General features: G+C 47.0%; 1 protein-coding gene across 1 annotated transcript in view; it reads left to right on the top strand.

Moving 5' to 3' along the window:
* LOC135057080 (gastrula zinc finger protein XlCGF48.2-like) overlaps positions 1-18235 on the top strand; it is an 88572-nt gene that overhangs the window by 15777 nt on the left and 54560 nt on the right. The gene's annotated exons all lie outside the window — the stretch shown is intronic.

Genomic DNA, 18235 nt, shown 5'->3' with positions numbered 1-18235 from the left:
CATCTCCCGCAGAAAGTCCCAGTACCTGAAAAGCCAGGACTACAATTTCTTCATTAAGGTGGAATTTAGACACCACCATAGGAAGATACCTAGACCTAGTTCTGAGAACTGCTTTATCTGGATAAAAAAAAATCAGAAATGGGGAACGATATGACAGCACTCCTAAATCTGATACTCTTCTAGCTGATGCCATAGTCAGTAGAAAGAGCACTTTAGCTGTCAACCATTTAAGATCCACTTTATTATGTGGTTCAAATGGGGCCACTTGAAGGGTCTTTAGGACTAAATTTAAGTCCCAAGGCACTGTAGGTGGAACAAACAAAGGCTGAATGTGCAACATTGCATGGAAAAAAAAATGCACATACTGTAAATTGGCAATTTTCTTTTGGAACCATACAGTCAATGCCGATACTTGTACTCTAAAGGAAGCCACCTTCAAACATTTATCCATTCATGCCTGCAGGAATGCTAGGACTGTGGAAATGATGAAAGATTTAGGATCCTCCTTTCTTTCACTACACCAATGAATATAGGTTTGCCATATTTGGTGATAAATACGAGCGGAGGAAGGTTTCCTTGCTCTGATCATTGTTTGAATTACCTGTTTTGAGGGGATGCAGTCACTTTACCTCCAATCATAATACCGACGGACTATATACCGACACCCATTGACCGATGGTCGATATCCCGACAAGGTCTAAATACCGACACGGACTAAATACCGACATGTGAAATACCGACAAGGTCTAAATACCGACATGTAAAATGCCGACAGGTCTAAATACCGACACAAGTTTTTCATGATTTTTTTCATTAAAACCGACTTGTTCATACTTTACCGTCCCAGTGGACCTGGAGGGAGAATATAGAGAATATAATAGTGTGCCGAGCGCAGCGAGGCACCGTGCCCGAAGCATGGCGAGCGCAGCGAGCCATGCGAGGGGACGCGGTACACTTTATATGGTGTCCATGTTGATTTATGTCGACATACACACAAAAAAACATAAAAAAAACATGAAAAACTTGTGTCGGTATTTCGACCTGTCGGCATTTTACATGTCGGTATTTAGACCTTGTCGGTATTTCACATGTCGGTATTTAGTCCGTGACGGTATTTAGACCTTGTCGGGATATCGACCATCGGTCAATGGGTGTCGGTATATAGTCCGTCGGTATTATGATTGGCGGGATATCATACCGATCCCGTTTTGAGAATCCTCTTGACTTCAGAATAGAGGTTTCAAGAGCCATGCCATCAAAGACTGTAGAGTCAGATGTTCGTGATAACGAGGACCCTGCAGTCAGTAGGTCTGGACGTTGAGGGAGCAGAAATGGAGCATCCATCGACATTATCTGCAGATCCATTTACCAATGTCTTCTGGGACAAGCCGGAGCTATTAGAATCACGGCACCCTTTGCTTGCTTTATTTTCCTCACCACCCTGGGTAATAGGGTGATCAGAGGAAACACATAAGCCAGATGAAAGTCCCATCTCACCAACAAAGCGTCCACAAAGATTGCTCTGGGATCCTTTGTTCTTGACCCGTATGCGGGCACTTTGTTAATCAGACGGGATGCCATGAGCTCTATCTCTGGCAACCCCCATTTGTCTACTAGAGCCTGGAAGACCTCCGGGTGTAGAGCCCATTCGCTTGCTTGAATGGTGTGTCGACTGAGAAAGTCCACTTCCCAGATTAGGACTCCCAGAATAAATACTGCGGACAAGGCTGGATGATGGAGTTCTGCCCATTTTAGTATGTGACTAAGCTCCTTCATTGGTTTTTGGCTGCGAGTTCCTCCCTGATGGTTGAGGTGCACTACTGCTGTTGCATTGTCCGAGCGGATCTGGACTGGTTTTCCTTGAAGAATGTCCTTTGTCTGAATCAGTGCCATGTATATGGCCCAAAGTTCCAACAGATTTATTGGCAGGCATCTTTCTTCTTTGGTCCATTGTCCCTGGAACCACAATCTTCCAGACACTGCACCACAGCCCCGAAGACAGGAATCTGTTGTCAGAATCTCCCAATCTGATATCCAAAAGGGTCTCCCCTTGTCTAGATGGGATGTTTGTAGCCACCAGGCTAATGACTTTCTTACTTTTACCAAAAGTACCATAGTCTGTTTCTTTATTGTCTGATGTATTCCATTCCATTTGGCAAGAATCAGACGCTGCAGAAGTCTTGAGTGGAATTGTGCATACTCCACCATGTCGAATGTTGACACCATTAAACCCATCACTCGCATTGCTGTGTGAATGGATACCATCTGACTGTGTAACAAGGCCTGAATCCTTGACTGTACCTTGGATATCTTGTCCCAAGTTAAAAATACTCTCTACAGACCTGAATCCAGTACAGCCCCCAAGTGAGTCATCCGCTGTGACGGAACTAGAGACGATTTTGCCCAATTTATGAGCCACCCATGTCTCTGCAGACAAGCTATTGTCTATTGGAGATGACATAGGAGCAACTCCTGTGACTGTGCCACGATTAAAAGGTCGTCAAGGTATGGAAAAATTCTTATCCCCTGCTGGCGGAGATAAGCTGCCATAACCACCATAATCTTGGTAAATACTCTGGGGGGCTGTGGCTAACCCAAAGGGTAGAGCCTGGAACTGAAAATGTTGTTGGAGGATAGCGAACCTGAGATAACACTGATGGGACAGTGCTATAGGAACATGTAGGTAAGCATCCTGTATATCCAGGGAGACCATATAATCCCCTGGTTCCATGGCCAAAATTATGGAACATAACATCTCCATGTGAAACCGAGGTACCCAAATGTATTTGTTTAGCATTTTGAGATTGAGAATGGGCCAAAATGACCCATTTGGGTTCTCAACCAAAAACAGGTTGGAGTAAAAACATTGTCCTCGTTGTGCAAGGGGTACTGGACTGACTACTTCTGACTGAAGCAATTTCTGAACTGCTTCTTGCAAAGCCCTGGACTTCGTCTCTACTCGAGGTGGGCTGGTGCAGGACCACCTTCGAGGAGGATGCTTCTTGAAGAGAAAAACATAACCTAGAGATACCACTTCCTGCACCCAGGCATCTGTTGTACACTGCTGCCAGATCTGTGCAAACTGAAGAAGTCGGCCCCCCACCCTGGGGTCCCCCAGGTGGAGGCCTGCACGATCAGGCTAATGGCTTGTCTTCTGGTTTGTAAGCCGGCTCTCTGGTGGCCCAATGCTTTTTTGACTTACCAAACCTATTGTATTGGGGCTGCTTGCGATCACTTTTTCCCTTCGCTTTTCCTTGAGACCGAAAGGGCCAAAAAGCCGGACCCTTAGGTTTGGAGTTATATGTGGATGGAAACTTGACCTTTTTGGAGTCTGCTTCTGACTCCAGAATATCTGTCAATTCTTTACCAAAAATAATATTTTCCGAAAAAGATTCCAAAACCTTCTTAGACTCTGAATCAGCTTTCCACGTACGCTGGGCGGGTTTGTGACGTCAAAACAGGAACTAAACAGTGTGATCGCAAGCGCTTAGTAGGTCTTGAGCTACTCTGAAACTGCACAAAAAACCTTTGTAGCCGCTCTGCGATACATTCGTTCGCACTCCTGCTAAGCTAAAATACACTCCCAGTGGGCGGCGGCATAGCGTTTGCACGGCTGCTAAATACTGCTAGCGAGCAATAAACTCGGAATGTCCCCCTTAGTGCTGTATAGCCCGTACTCAGTAGTCTGGGATACAGGGAGACTCACCTCGCTTCCAGGATCAATCAATACGTTAGCGAACGCTGAGTGGATCCAGACGCTACTAGTGTACACTGCCGCTCCCTGAACCTATAGTGAACACAGACGCTCAGTGAACACAGACGCAACGGTCACACAGCCAACTATGCTGCGACCGTGACCTCTCGTGGTAGTGCTCAGCTAACACAGCCGCACCGGTCACACAGCCGCCTATGCTGCGACCGGGTCCCCTCGTGGTAGCATCTGGGATGGAAGCTAGGAAACAGTTCATGGCAGGAGACTCAGCGGAAACTGGTCATGAACCGGGGGGGAGGGGTGACCAGGAGAGCGTCTGACTCCCCACTGCTGACATCAACCCTAGGGATCGCAGCCTCATGCTATTCCTGGTGCCTATGATACCCAAGGCCTAGCGCTGGTGCACCCATGGTGGCAGCCGCATCAGCTACTGTTTGGTAGTCTCCTCCCAATACAGTGCGGCTGTGTCCGTATTCCATCTACTAAGCAGAACCGATGCCTTACCTTCTTCCCGTGCTCCGGCCACAGCCTGGTAACATCTGCTGGACCTGCTAGTATATCCGACACAGACGCCTGCCGAAACAGCACTGTACTCGTGGGTAAGCATTGTCGCGACCCGGCGGAGAGTTGTTGGAGTGACTCTTTCTAAGCATATAAGACGCTGTTTAGAAAGATCACTCAAAAAAATAAAATAAGAACGCTTAGGGCTGCTAAAAAAACAGCAGCCCTCTGACCACGGTCTGGCTCCTGCTGCACCAAACAAAAAACAGATTTGCCTGAGCCAGGGGGCAGGGATATATGGGCAGGCCCATTGCTTCCTGTGAGCCTAGAAGGCTTTGATCGATTGGTGCCAATCCGCTGTCGCTCCATCATATCCCATTGTTAAAGCATCCTTGAAAAATATTCTGAATAGATTTGAAATGTTTTGGAGAAACAGAGGAGCGGGAACAGCAGCAAAGATATAATTGCTGAAGACACGCTGCTCAACTAGATACAATGACACATCAATATAATTTAAAAAAATTAACAATTTATTAATACAAACATATGGCAATATATTAAAAACACCTCACATCATACAATAGTCTTTAAATACTTTTTATTAATATATTGGAAAAAGATGATTCCTGCAATTAGATATTAGTTCAAAGAATAGGGAGCAGCTTTTAGCCTGCAGCGCACTGGCATCCCGAATTGCCATATGTAGTGTGGGTCCCGATAATCACGGGACAAGGTGGATGCAGGGAGAATCCTGTAACGCGTTTCCCCGCCTCTCGATGTGACTAATCAGCAGCTTCCTCAGACAGTAAGGATATTGTATTGCCCAGGATTGGCTTCTAAACCCTGCTATTTGTTTAATTGATGCCTTTAAACAATGCAAACCTGTAGTGCTCTTTATCGCCTTCCGACTTGCGTTCCATTGGTCAGACATCCGCGTTCCAGCGGCTGCAGTTACCAGCGTTCCTTTGCTCCAAATATATATACCAACAGTTCTTATCAGTGTTATTAATACTAATAATATTAGTGCTAATCAGTACTCTTATATAGGTTACTGTTTCTATTCTAACGGTCAATATATTATCTCCTTTGACAACTTCACAACAAATATAAAAACATAATACTTAATTATAATATAAACTAACAAATGTATATGCATATAAAAATACATCATAGGATATATACACTGCACAAAAAAATAAAGGGAACACTAAAATAACACATCCTAGATCTGAATGAATGAAATATTATTATTAAATACTTTGTTCTTTACACAGTTGACAACAAAATCACACAAAAATTATCAATGGAAATCAAATTTATTAACCCATGGAGGTCTGGATTTGGAGTCACACTCAAAATTAAAGTGGAAAAACACAATACAGGCTGATCCAACTTTGATGTAATGTCCTTAAAACAAATTAAATGAGGTTCAGTAGTGTGTGTGGCCTCCACGTGCCTGTATGACCTCCCTACAATGTCTGGGCATGCTCCTGATGAGGTGGCGGATGGTCTCCTGAGGGATCTCCTCCCAGACCTGGACTAATGCATCCGCCAACTCCTGAACAGTCTGTGGTGCAACATGGCGTTGGTGGATGGAGCAAGACATGATATCGCAGATGTGCTCAATTGGATTCAGGTCTGGGGAATGGGCGGGCCAGTCCATAGCATCAATGCCTTCGTCTTGCAGGAACTGCTGACACAATCCAGCCACATGAGGTCTAGCATTGTCTTGCATTAGGAGGAACCCAGGGCCAACCGCACCAGCATATGGTCTCACAAGGGGTCTGAGGATCTCAACTCGGTACCTAATGGCAGTCAGGCTACCTCTGGCGAGCACATGGAGGGCTGTGCGGCCCCCCAAAGAAATGCCACCCCACACCATTACTGACCCACTGCCAAACCGGTCATGCTGGAGGATGTTGCAGGCAGCAGAACGTTCTCCTTGGTGTCTCCAGACTCTGTCACGTCTGTCACATGTGCTCAGTGAGAACCTGCTTTTATCTGTGAAGAGCACAGGGCGCCAGTGGCGAATTTGCCAATTGTGGTGTTCTCTGGCAAATGCCAAACGTCCTGCACGGTGTTGGGCTGTAAGCACAACCCCCACCTGTGGACGTCGTGCCCTCATACCACCCTCATGGAGTCTGTTTCTGATCATTTGAGTAGACACATGCACATTTGTGGCTTGCTGGAGGTCATTTTGCAGGGCTCTGGCAGTGCTCCTCCTGTTCCTCCTTGCACAAAGGCGGAGGTAGCAGTCCTGCTGCGGAGTTGTTGCCCTCCTACGGCCTCCTCCACGTCTCCTGATGTACTGGCCTGTCTCCTGGTAGCGCCTCCATGCTCTGGACACTACGTTGACAGACACAGCAAACCTTCTTGCCACAGCTCGCATTGATGTCCCATCCTGGATGAGCTGCACTACCTGGGCCACTTGTGTGGGTTGTAGACTCCGTCTCATGCTACCACTAGAGTGAAAGCACTGCCAGCTTTCAAAAGTGACCAAAACATCAGCCAGAAAGCATAGGAGCTGAGAAGTGGTCTGTGGTCACCACCTGCAGAACAACTCCTGTATTGAGGGTGTCTTGCTAATTGTCTATAATTTCCACCTATTTGCACAATAGCATGTGAAATTGATTGTCAATTAGTGTTGCTTCCTAAGTGGACAGTTTGATTTCTCAGAAGTGTGATTGACTTGGAGTTACATTGTGTTGTTTGTGTTCCCTTTATTTTTTTGAGCAGTGTATATATATATATATATATATATATATATATACATACATATACACATAAAAGTTTTGTTGCCAGTAATTAGTAAAACATGAGACTAAAAACGTATGGTATCAAATATCATTTAATTCTTTAGTGTGGTTTAGACACATCCCGTATTCATCCTGTGCTAAACTCCCCGCTTACAGTGCTGCTGCAGTAGACCTGTAAACAGGCAATGGCAGTGAGCGGTGGGAGAGTGGTGCCAGGATGGGGGCTGGTACCGGCTGCCTGAGCGAAGGCGACAGGAAGACAGCTGTGGCAGAGAGTATCCCAGTACTGACAGCCATGTGACTGCAGTGAAAGCAGGGGGCAGGAGCTGCTGATGGAAAAGCCGGCTTCAGTGACATGACAGAGAGCATCCACTGGCCACCGATAGGAGTATGCAGGGCGGAATCGAGGGAGTGGCTACAGGCAGTAGCAGCATGAGCAGATGAGAGAAACGGAATGAACAGCTGAAGGGTGAGATCTAAGCAAGCACACTGCACCCCTCATTGGTAACCAGAGTCTAGGGATAAGGCTGGCACTACTTACCACCACATGCAAGGTCAGCCATTCTGCATATACATATATTCTGTCTTCATACAAGACTCCATGAGTAGAAGAAATTCATTCTATAGCTGCTGCCAACACACTTCACTATTAGCAAACCAGCGCCACCTATTGGCCACATGCGGCATTGCTTGATAGTGGTTGTCTAAGCTACAAGGCTCAGCAATGACACAGATACTAGCCCAAAGGTTCTCAAATTGTGTGCCGTGTGCCAGATACTCTAGGGCACCGTGAGTCAAAAAAGTTTGGGAACCACTGGACTCGGCTAATAGCCATAACCCTTTACAGTGCGGTAGTGGTGGCAGCACATAACCCTGCCTGTGCCGCATTCAGATAGGAAGATATCGGCAACTGCATTAGTGCATAGCAATAGAACTATAGATATTGATATAATTGCAGTTAGCTTCTAATTATCACAGACTGTAGTAGAGGATTTGTGAATTAGAATTGTTTTCCTAAAGCATTTGGTTACATTACAACACGTTAAGTGTTGGCAGAGTGTACTGGGCTATCTGGTGCAGTGACGTCAGTCCACACACTTGAAGACTTAAACAGTAATGCAGGTTTATTTAGTGTACACATGTGACTCAGATGTAACACTGATAGCGGTAATCAGGAGCCCATATATCACACAAGGTAACAGCATTAGATAGTGGTACTTATCAGGAGGTGTCTGTGGTGGTGAAGCATGGAGGACTGCACAGCCGTGCAGTCTGACTCCCACTGCAGAGAAGATGATGCATGCACTGGAACACTGAGTCTCTGTAGCTGAGATCTGCTCCCAGTCTCAGCTCTGCACACTTGTACACACAGGACTCTGTCTCTCAGTCTCTCTGTGTATCACACTCTCCCTGACATGGAGGTACAGGAACTTACATCATATGACTCCGCCTCCAAGTGACTCCTGGCACTAGAGCTCTAACACTAGGGGATGCACCCATAGACTAATACACAGAAGGAGACAGGTACAGAGCACACCATATCCTAACATTAAGTCCTTAAGATCCCGACCGGCGGTAGACTAACTACATCCCGTAACAGACTTATGGCTAGAGTTCCATCCCAGTTATGGAGAAACTGTTGTAGTATTTTGCAGTGAGAACCACAAGGATATCATTACTACTGAAAGCTTCCACTGATATCAGATCAGAGAGTTATGTTTAATACTAAGAGAACTGACCCTGATTTCTGAGACAATAATCACTACATCTTTAAGCTTTAAAGAATTACAAGCTACAGGCATATTGTTACCAGATGAGTCAATGGAAGGAGAATATTACTGTAAGAGTAGTAATCACCCTTTACTCAAGGAAAAGTGATTACATTTATAGCGACCGGGACAAATATATTGGATGTCAACATAAACGCCCCAACTGTGCTCCAACGACACTGCGGGGAACTAAAACACACTGGGTACCCAGGCTTATTTATATCATTAGTATTACATGCACTAGAGATCGTATTTACTATAGTAATGTAAATTTCCATACATGTTACATATTGTACAAATTGTGGCTAGTGTGTGCCTAGACAACCTTTATATATATTTATGTATATTACATTCAGTATACTTACCTGCTGACTAAACTTGCATGTGTATACTTGGAGGGAGAGAGAGGTCAGGTTTAATGGTATACTAACCTAATAGAATTTATACTTACAGCATATATGAGGGTGTTAAAATAGGATTTTGGTACCTACCGGTAAATCCTTTTCTCTTAGTCTGTAGAGGATGCTGGGGATTCCAAAAGGACCATGTGGTATAGACAGATCCGCAGGAGCTTGGGCACACTATAAAGACTTAAACTGGGTGTGAACTGGCTCCTCCCTCTATGCCCCTCCTCCAGACCTCAGTTAGAAAACTGTGCCCAGGAGAGATGGACAATTTCGAGGAAAGAATTTATTGTTATAAACATGGTGAGTGTCATACCAGCTCACACCTCAAACACACCGTAGAACGTGCCATTCAGTAGAATACCAGCCAACGGCATGACCAAAACACAGCCACATGCGGACAGAATATGTAACACAACCCGTGTGTCCACAGACGCAAAAATTCGACCCCACATGCTATGTCATGAACAACGGTAGCAACCGCAAGACAGAGAAGACACACCACCAGGGTGTAACCAAAAGCAATAACTGCAGACCCCGTACGCACTGGGACGGGCGCCCAGCATCCTCTACGGACTAAGAGAAAAGGATTTACCGGTAGGTATCAAAATCCTATTTTCTCATACGTCCTAGATGATGCTGGGGATTCCAAAAGGACCATGGGGTTTATACCAAAGCTCCAAAACAGGCGGGAGAGTGCGGACGACTCTGCAGCACCGAATGAGCAAACATAAGGTCCCCAAAAATCAGGGTATCAAACTTGTAAAGCATCGCAAAAGCGTTTGACTCCGACCAAGAATCCACTCGTCAAAGTTGAACCGCCGACACTCCTCGGGTATTCGCCCAAGAAAAGCCCATCTTCCCAAAAGAAGGAACCTTCACCGACTTCGGTGACGGCAAAGCAGCCGTATAATGAACATGCCAAGCCGCATTACAGATTCAGCATGTAACAAACTGCATAACGCAGTCTCCCAAGGAAACTGGGAACATACCAGACAAATAGGGCCTCTGTTCCTCCAAACTGAGCCAAATTGATGATTTACATACTCAAATCCCTGGTTAGATCAAGGGACTTTGAACCAGCTAATGCCTAAGTAACCCCCGGCATCAAAATAGGCCGATTTCTGCAAAACCCAGAAACCACTCTTGGTAGCACCACCAATCTAGTACTCAATTCATCTCTATCCACCTGAAAGATCAAGCAAGGCACTTGTGAGACAAAACCACCACTTCCGACACCCGCCTTACGGACGTCAAAGTCAAAAGCCTGACCACTTTCAAAAAGAGAAATTTCGTAAAGAAAGTTATTAGGCTTGCCTCCACATCGGCTTGTATGGATAAGCACTACCTAGCTGAAAGTCCTCCATAGGAGCCTTCCTGGATACACACCGAGACACATAATTACTCCAACAACGGTGGTAATGCTGTGCCATCAGTTTTTTCCTAGCCTGAAGAATTGAAGAAACGACTTCACTGGGAACACCCAATTGGCTTAGGATACAACATTCAACCGCCCCACCATTAAACGCAGCCGCGGTAAGTCCTGATACACGCCCCAATCTTGTTGTAACATTACCTCACGTAAAGGAAAATAAGAATTTACTCACCGGTAATTCTATTTCTCGTAGTCCGTAGTGGATGCTGGGGACTCCGTAAGGACAATGGGGAATAGACGGCTCCGCAGGAGACTGGGCACATCTAAAGAAAGATTTAGGACTATCTGGTGTGCACTGGCTCCTCCCCCTATGACCCTCCTCCAAGCCTCAGTTAGGAACTGTGCCCGGAAGAGCTGACACAATAAGGAAGGATTTTGAATCCCGGGTAAGACTCATACCAGCCACACCATTCAAACCATATAACTCGTGATAGGAACCCCAGTTAACAGTATGATAACAACGGAGCCTCTGAACAGATGGCTCGCAATAACAACCCGATTTGTGTAACAATAACTATTTACAAGTATTGCAGACAATCCGCACTTGGGATGGGCGCCCAGCATCCACTACGGACTACGAGAAATAGAATTACCGGTGAGTAAATTCTTATTTTCTCCTAGTGGATTCTGGGGACTCCGTAAGGACCATGGGGATTATACCAAAGCTCCCAAACGGCCGTGAGAGTGCGGATGACTCTGCAGCACCGAATGAGAGAACTCCAGGTCCTCCTCAGCCAGGGTATCAAATTTGTAGAATTTTGCAAACGTATTTACCCCTGACCAAGTAGCAGCTCGGCAAAGTTGTAATGCCGAGACCCCTCGGGCAGCCGCCCAAGATGAGCCCACCTTCCTTGTGGAATGGGCTTTTACAGATTTAGGCTGCGGTAATCCCACCGTAGAATGCGCCAGCTGAATAGTGCTACAAATCCAGAAGCGATAGTCTGCTTAGAAGCAGGAACACCCAGCTTGTTGGGTGCATACAGGATAAACAGCGAGTCAGTTTTCCTGACTCCAGCCGTCCTGGAAACATACATTTTCAGGGCCCTGACTACGTCCAGTAACTTGGAATCCTCCATGTCCCTAGTAGCCGCAGGCACCACAATAGGTTGGTTCAAGTGAAAAGCTGATACCACCTTCGGTAGAAACTGAGGACGAGTCCTCAACTCTGCCCTATCCATATGGAAAATCAGATAAGGGCTTTTACAAGACAAAGCCGCCAATTCTGATACACGCCTGGCCGAAGCCAGGGCCAACAGCATGACCACTTTCCACGTGAGATATTTAAAATCCACAGTCTTAAGTGGCTCAAACCAATGTGATTTCAGGAACTCCAAAACCACATTGAGATCCCAAGGTGCCACCGGGGGCACAAAAGGAGGCGGAATATGCAGAACTCCTTTGACAAAAGTCTGAACTTCAGGCAGTGAAGCCAGTTCTTTCTGGAAGAAAATCGACAGAGCCGAAATCTGGACCTTATTGGACCCCAATTTGAGGCCCAACGTCACCCCTGCTTGCTGGAAATGCAGGAATCGACCCAGTTGAAATTCCTCCGTTGGGGCCTTCCTGGCCTCACACCAAGCAACATATTTCTGCCAAATGCGGTGATGTTTTGCAGTGACATCCTTCCTGGCCTTGATCAGGGTAGGGATGACTTCCTCCGGAATGCCTTTTTCCTTCAGGATCCGGTGTTCAACCGCCATGCCGTCAAACGCAGCCGCTGTAAGTCTTGGAACAGGCAGGGCCCCTGCTGCAGCAGGTCCCGCCGTAGCGGTAGAGGCCATGGGTCCTCTGAAAGCATCTCTTGAAGTTCCGGGTACCAAGCTCTTCTTGGCCAATCCGGAACCACGAGTATAGTTTTAACTCCTCGCCTTCGTATTATTCTCAGTACCTTGGGAATGAGAGGCAGAGGAGGAAACACATAAACCGACTGGTACACCCACGGTGTTACTAGAGCGTCCACAGCGATCGCCTGAGGGTCCCTTGACCTGGCGCAATATCTTTTTAGCTTTTTGTTGAGGCGGGTGTTATGCACACCAGTGCCTGCAGGAATGTACTGATATCTGAACGGATAGGGATGCAAAACAAATGAATTCACAGACAGGCTGGGGAATATGACATTACGTACACAGAAGGTGATAGGGTAACAAAACAAACACAAAGTGAACAGAGAAGCCCAGAGGCTAAGAAACTGGGAGTCTCCCTAGCATTAGGAATGCTCAGATGGAAAGAGCAAGATGTTGTGTTTTAATACGTAGAGAACCCGAAATGCTGTTGCTAAGGGCAACAGCAAAACCCTAAAGGGTTACCAACGGGTGTGGCAGTAAACTCCTTGGTCAGAGATGGAATGATAGACACAAGGAGAGTCTCCACAATCCTAATCCTCACTTGCAGTGCACAGGTTCAGCTTACTGCCACTAAACTGACACCTGAACACCTTGCACAGTGAGAAAGGATTTAGGCAGGCAAGTCTGAGAATACAGCCTGCAAACTTGCTAAGTTCACAGAGTAGCAAAAGAACCCCAGCAAGTTAAACAACTGACTCCAGTCTTACTGCTAGGTCTGGATTGGCAGAGTGTAGTACCAAATCCCCAGGCCTATTTGCAGTAAGCAACAACAAATCCAAAGCTACACAGTACTGGCTAACTTTCAGGAACTAACTAACCAACAAAGATTCAGCAGCATCTGCTTAACCTGAGAAGAGGGTTTATAAAGCAGGTGCTGTCCACACCCCACTCAGACCTCACAGACTGTGAGCACAAAAACCAGCACCGGATCCCCTGCCGTGCACAGAGCCTGTAACCACTGCACAGCAAAAGACCCAAACCGGAGTATCAGCTGCGCTCAGGTTACTCCGCTAGCACTTGTCTCCCGGTTGCCATGACGACGTGGCAGCACAGGGCAGGAGACCCTAACAGTACCCCCCCTCTGACGAGGGGTCAGAGAACCCCTAGCACCGGGTTTATCGGGGAACTGCGAGAAGAAAGAGCGTATCAGTCTGGGGGCATGAAGATCACAACTGCGCACCCACGACCACTTCTCCGGGCCATACCCCTTCCAGTGCACCAAAAATGACAGCCGACCCCGAACCATCTTGGAGTCAAGAATCCTTTCAACAACAAACTCCCTCTGGCCACGTATCAGAAGAGGGGAAGGTCTTCCACTGGAAGAAGGATTACTAATCGCCCGTTTTAAAAGGGAACAATGAAATGTTTTATTGATACCCAAAGAACGGGGCAGATCTAACTGAAATGCCACCGGATTGATAACCCTGGTGATCTTATAAGGGCCGATGAACCGGGGGCCTAACTTATGAGATGGCTGTCTCAACTTCAAATTCTTGGTAGACAACCAGACGAAGTCTCCTAATTTGAAGCTGCAGGGTCTTTTCCGCTTATCAAAAACCCTTTTGGTCACTAATGACACAGACACAAGGGCTTTCTTCACTTTCCTCTAAATACCTCTAAGGACCGAAACCACAGAGGAACCACCAGGCGTGGAGTCCAGGGGGTCAAAAGAATTGGCCTTAGGATGATGCACATACACACAAAGGAAGGGAGAGATCCCTGTAGCAGAGTGAGCCGCGTTGTTATAGGCAAACTCCGCCATGGACAGATGAGCAACCCAGTCAGTCTGACACTTGGAGACATAACACCTGAGGAACTGCTCCAAGGACTGGTTCACCCTTTCCGTCTGCCCATTAGACTGCAAATGGTAGCCTGACGACAAGCTGACAGAAATCTGGAGATCGGAACAAAATGCCCTCAAGAATTTGGCCACAAACTGGGATCCGCGGTCAGAGACCACATCAAGAGGCAACCCGTGGAGACGCACAACATGCCGCATAAATAATTCAGACAGGCGTCTGGCCGATGGCAGCCCAACCAGTGGAAGGAAGTGCGCCATCTTCGAAAACCTGTCAACGACAACCCAGATGGCTGTCATCCCCGAGGATTTGGGCAAGTCCACCACAAGATCCATTGAAATGTGGGTCCATGGCTTAGATGGAATAGAGAGTGGATGTAATGGGCCAACAGGAACCCCTCTTGGAGTCTTCTTTCGGGCACAGATGTCACATGCCCGAACCCACTGATCCACATCCTTAGCCATCGAGGGCCACCACACCGCCCTAGATAGCAACTCCCGAGTTCTGGCAATACCCGGGTGACCTGCCGACTTCTTGGCATGGAATTCCAGGAACACTCGCTGTCTTAACCTAGGAGGCACAAACAAAAGACCTACCGGAAGGTCTGGAGGAGCCTGCTCCTGTGCTCTAAGGACTAATGACAAGAGGTCCTGGGTAATGCCCACTTTAATACATGATGGGGACACAATGGGCAACGGCTCCTCGGTGATCTCCTGGATTGGAGCAAAACTCTGCGAGAGCGCATCAGCCTTGATGTTTTTTGATCCAGGGCGATATGTTATCAAAAAATTAAAGAGAGCAAAAAACAAAGCCCATCGTGCCTGCCTGGCATTGAGACGCTTCGCTGACTCTAAATATGCCAGATTCTTATGGTCGGTGAGAATTGAGACCACAAACTTAGCCCCCTCAAGCCAGTGTCTCCACTCCTCGAGTGCATCCTTAATAGCCAACAATTCCCGGTTACCCACGTCATAATTCCTCTCGGCAGGCGAAAATTTACGGGAAAAGTAAGCACAGGGATGAAGGTGATTATCAGACACTCCCATCTGAGAAAGCACTGCCCCAATACCCATCTCAGAGGCATCCACCTCCACCACAAAAGGACGCTCTGGATCTGGGTGTCGCAGCACCTTGGCCGAGACAAATGCCATTTTGAGACGGGCAAAAGCCGCTTTAGCCTCACAAGACCAGTGAGCAACATCCGCCCCTTTCTTAGTGAGAGCCACCAAGGGCGCCACTATAGACGAAAATCCAGCGATAAATCGTCTATAAAAATTCGCAAGGCCCAGGAAACGCTGAAGCGCCTTCAAACTAGTGGGCTGCACCCAATCCAGGACTGCCTGTACCTTGGAACCCTCCATTTGGAAACCTTCTGGGGAGATAATATATCCTAGAAATGCGATTTGCTGAACTTCAAATTCGCACTTCTCCAGCTTCGCCCCAAGCCGGTGGTCTCTGAGTTTCTGGAGGACTAAGCGTACATGCTTCCGATGTTCCTTCAGGGAATCGGAGAAGATTAGGATGTCATCTAAGTATACAACTAAGAATCTATCCAAATATTCCCTGAGTACATCGTTCATGAAATCCTGGAAGACTGCCGGGGCATTACAGAGCCCAAAAGGCATCACCAAATATTCATAATGCCCTGAGTGGGTATTAAAGGCAGTCTTCCATTCATCCCCCTCTCTTATTCGGATTAGATTGTACGCCCCGTGTAGGTCAATCTTAGAAAAAATGGTAGCAGTACGAAGCTGGTCAAACAAGACCGAAATGAGAGGCAGTGGGTATGAGTTTTTAATCGTGATACGGTTCAATTCCCTGAAGTCGATGCAGGGTTGAAACGAACAGTCCTTTTTACCAACGAAGAAGAACCCCGACCCAACTGGAGACTGTGAAGGTCTGATAAATCCCTTAGCCAAGTTCTCCTGAATGTACTATGCCATAGCCTGAGTCTCAGGACGTGACAGGGAGTACAACCTGCTCTTGGGAAGCTAAGCATTCGGCAACAAATCAATGGCACAGTCATAGGGGCGATGGGGAGGTAGTACCTCTGCAACTTTTTTGGAGAACACGTCCGCAAAATCTGCATAACACCCTGGCAATCCTGGCAAACTTAGCTGCGAGAGCCTGACTGGAAGGCTCAAGCAACTCCTGAAACAATCAGTACCCCAACTAAGAATCTCCCCAGAGACCCAGTCAAATTGAGGATTGTGGGCCCTTAACCAGGGTAACCCCAACACCAATGGGGCAAAAGTACAGACAGTCACATAAAAGGACAATTTTTCAGAGTGTGTGGCTCCAATAAACAAAGAAATCTGGCTAGTGCAAGAGGTAATTTTACCTTGGGATAATGGTTCCCCGTTTAACCCACAAATCTCAATTTCCAATGCCAAGGGTACTAAGGGAACAGAGTGTTTCAGGGCGAATTGGCGGTCCATAAAAACCCCGTCGGCCCCACTGTCCACAAAGGCCTCAGTCTTGACAGTTTGACCGAGGATCTTCAAGGTCACCGGAATGATAAAAGTCTTCTTGGGAAATTCTGACTTCTGGCCCTCAGGCCCTGAAGTTATCCGGCTTTTCTGGGCATGATACTACCACATGACCTTTATTCCCACAGTACAAACACAACCCCTGCTGTCTCCTCCGCGTCTTCTCACGCGAGGAGAGGCGGGTAGCCCCAATCTGCATAGGCTCCTCGGAAAATTCCTCAGAGTCTGAGGTTCCCTTGGGAAAGAAGGAAACCTCGGTCTCCCTTTCAAGCCTACGCTCTCTCAGCCGTCTATCCACCCGGATGGATAACTGCATGAGCTGATCCAAGCTATCAGGCAAGGGATATTGTACCAGTTGGTCTTTTATCTGGTTAGAAAGACCTCTTCGGTACTGGTGTCTCAGGGCTGGGTCATTCCACTGGGTATCATGGGCCAACCTCCAAAACTCCGTACAGTAAACCTCAACTAGCCGTCGCCCTTGCTTAAGGATCGAAATCTGAGCCTTGGCTGAGGCCATCTTGTCAGGGTCATCATACAACATGCCCAGTGCCGTAAAAAAAAGCATCAACACTTTTAAGCGACGGACAGTCAGGCTGCAACCCATATGCCCAGACCTGTGGGTCTCCTTGTAGCAAGGAAATCACTATGCCCACCCGCTGAATCTCCGACCCAGAAGACTGAGGCCTAAGCCGGAAGTATAGCTTGTAGCTCTCCTTGAAACAAAAGAACTGTGAGCGATCTCCAAAAAAACGATCCGGGAGATTTACCTTCGGCTCCTTAACCCCTGAAGGTGCTGCTGCTGCAGGAGCTCCGCCAGCGGCCTGGGAGGTGTGCGTTTTAATGGATAAATCATTAAATTGTCGAGTCAGGACCTGCACCTGATCGACCACCTGTTGCAACGTATTTTGAGGGGTATGCTCCATATTCCCACAAAATTTAAACAGGAGTATTTGGCTGCTGAATATGTTATGCACACCAGTGCCTGCAGGAATGTACTGGTGTCTGAACTGTTATGCACACCAGTGCCTGCAGGAATGTACTGGTGTCTGAACTGTTATGCACACCAGTGCCTGCAGGAATGTACTGGTATCTGAACGGATAGGGATGCAAAACAAATGAACTCACAGACAGACTGGGGAATATGACATTACGTACACAGAAGGTGATAGGGTAACAAAACAAACACAAAGTGAACAGAGAAGCCCAGAGGCTAAGAAACTGGGTGTCTCCCTAGCATTAGGAATGCTCAGATTTAAAAAGCAAGATGTTGTGTTTTAATACGCAAAGAAACCCGAAATGCTGTTGCTAAGGGCAACAGCAAAACCCTAAAGGGTTACCAACGGGTGTGGCAGTAAACTCCTTGGTCAGAGATGGAATGATAGACACAAGGAGAGTCTCCACAATCCTAATCCTCACTTGTAGTGCACATGTTCATCTTACTGCCACTAAACTGACACCTGAACACCTTGTACAGTGAGAAAGGATTTAGGCAGGCAAGTCTGAGAATACAGCCACAAACTTGCTAA

The sequence above is a fragment of the Pseudophryne corroboree genome, chromosome 3, assembly GCF_028390025.1.
Source record: "Pseudophryne corroboree isolate aPseCor3 chromosome 3, aPseCor3.hap2, whole genome shotgun sequence".
Taxonomy (NCBI): domain Eukaryota; kingdom Metazoa; phylum Chordata; class Amphibia; order Anura; family Myobatrachidae; genus Pseudophryne; species Pseudophryne corroboree.
The sequence above is the reverse complement of the archived record's forward strand: the minus strand, read 5'-3'. Positions and strand labels throughout refer to the sequence as shown.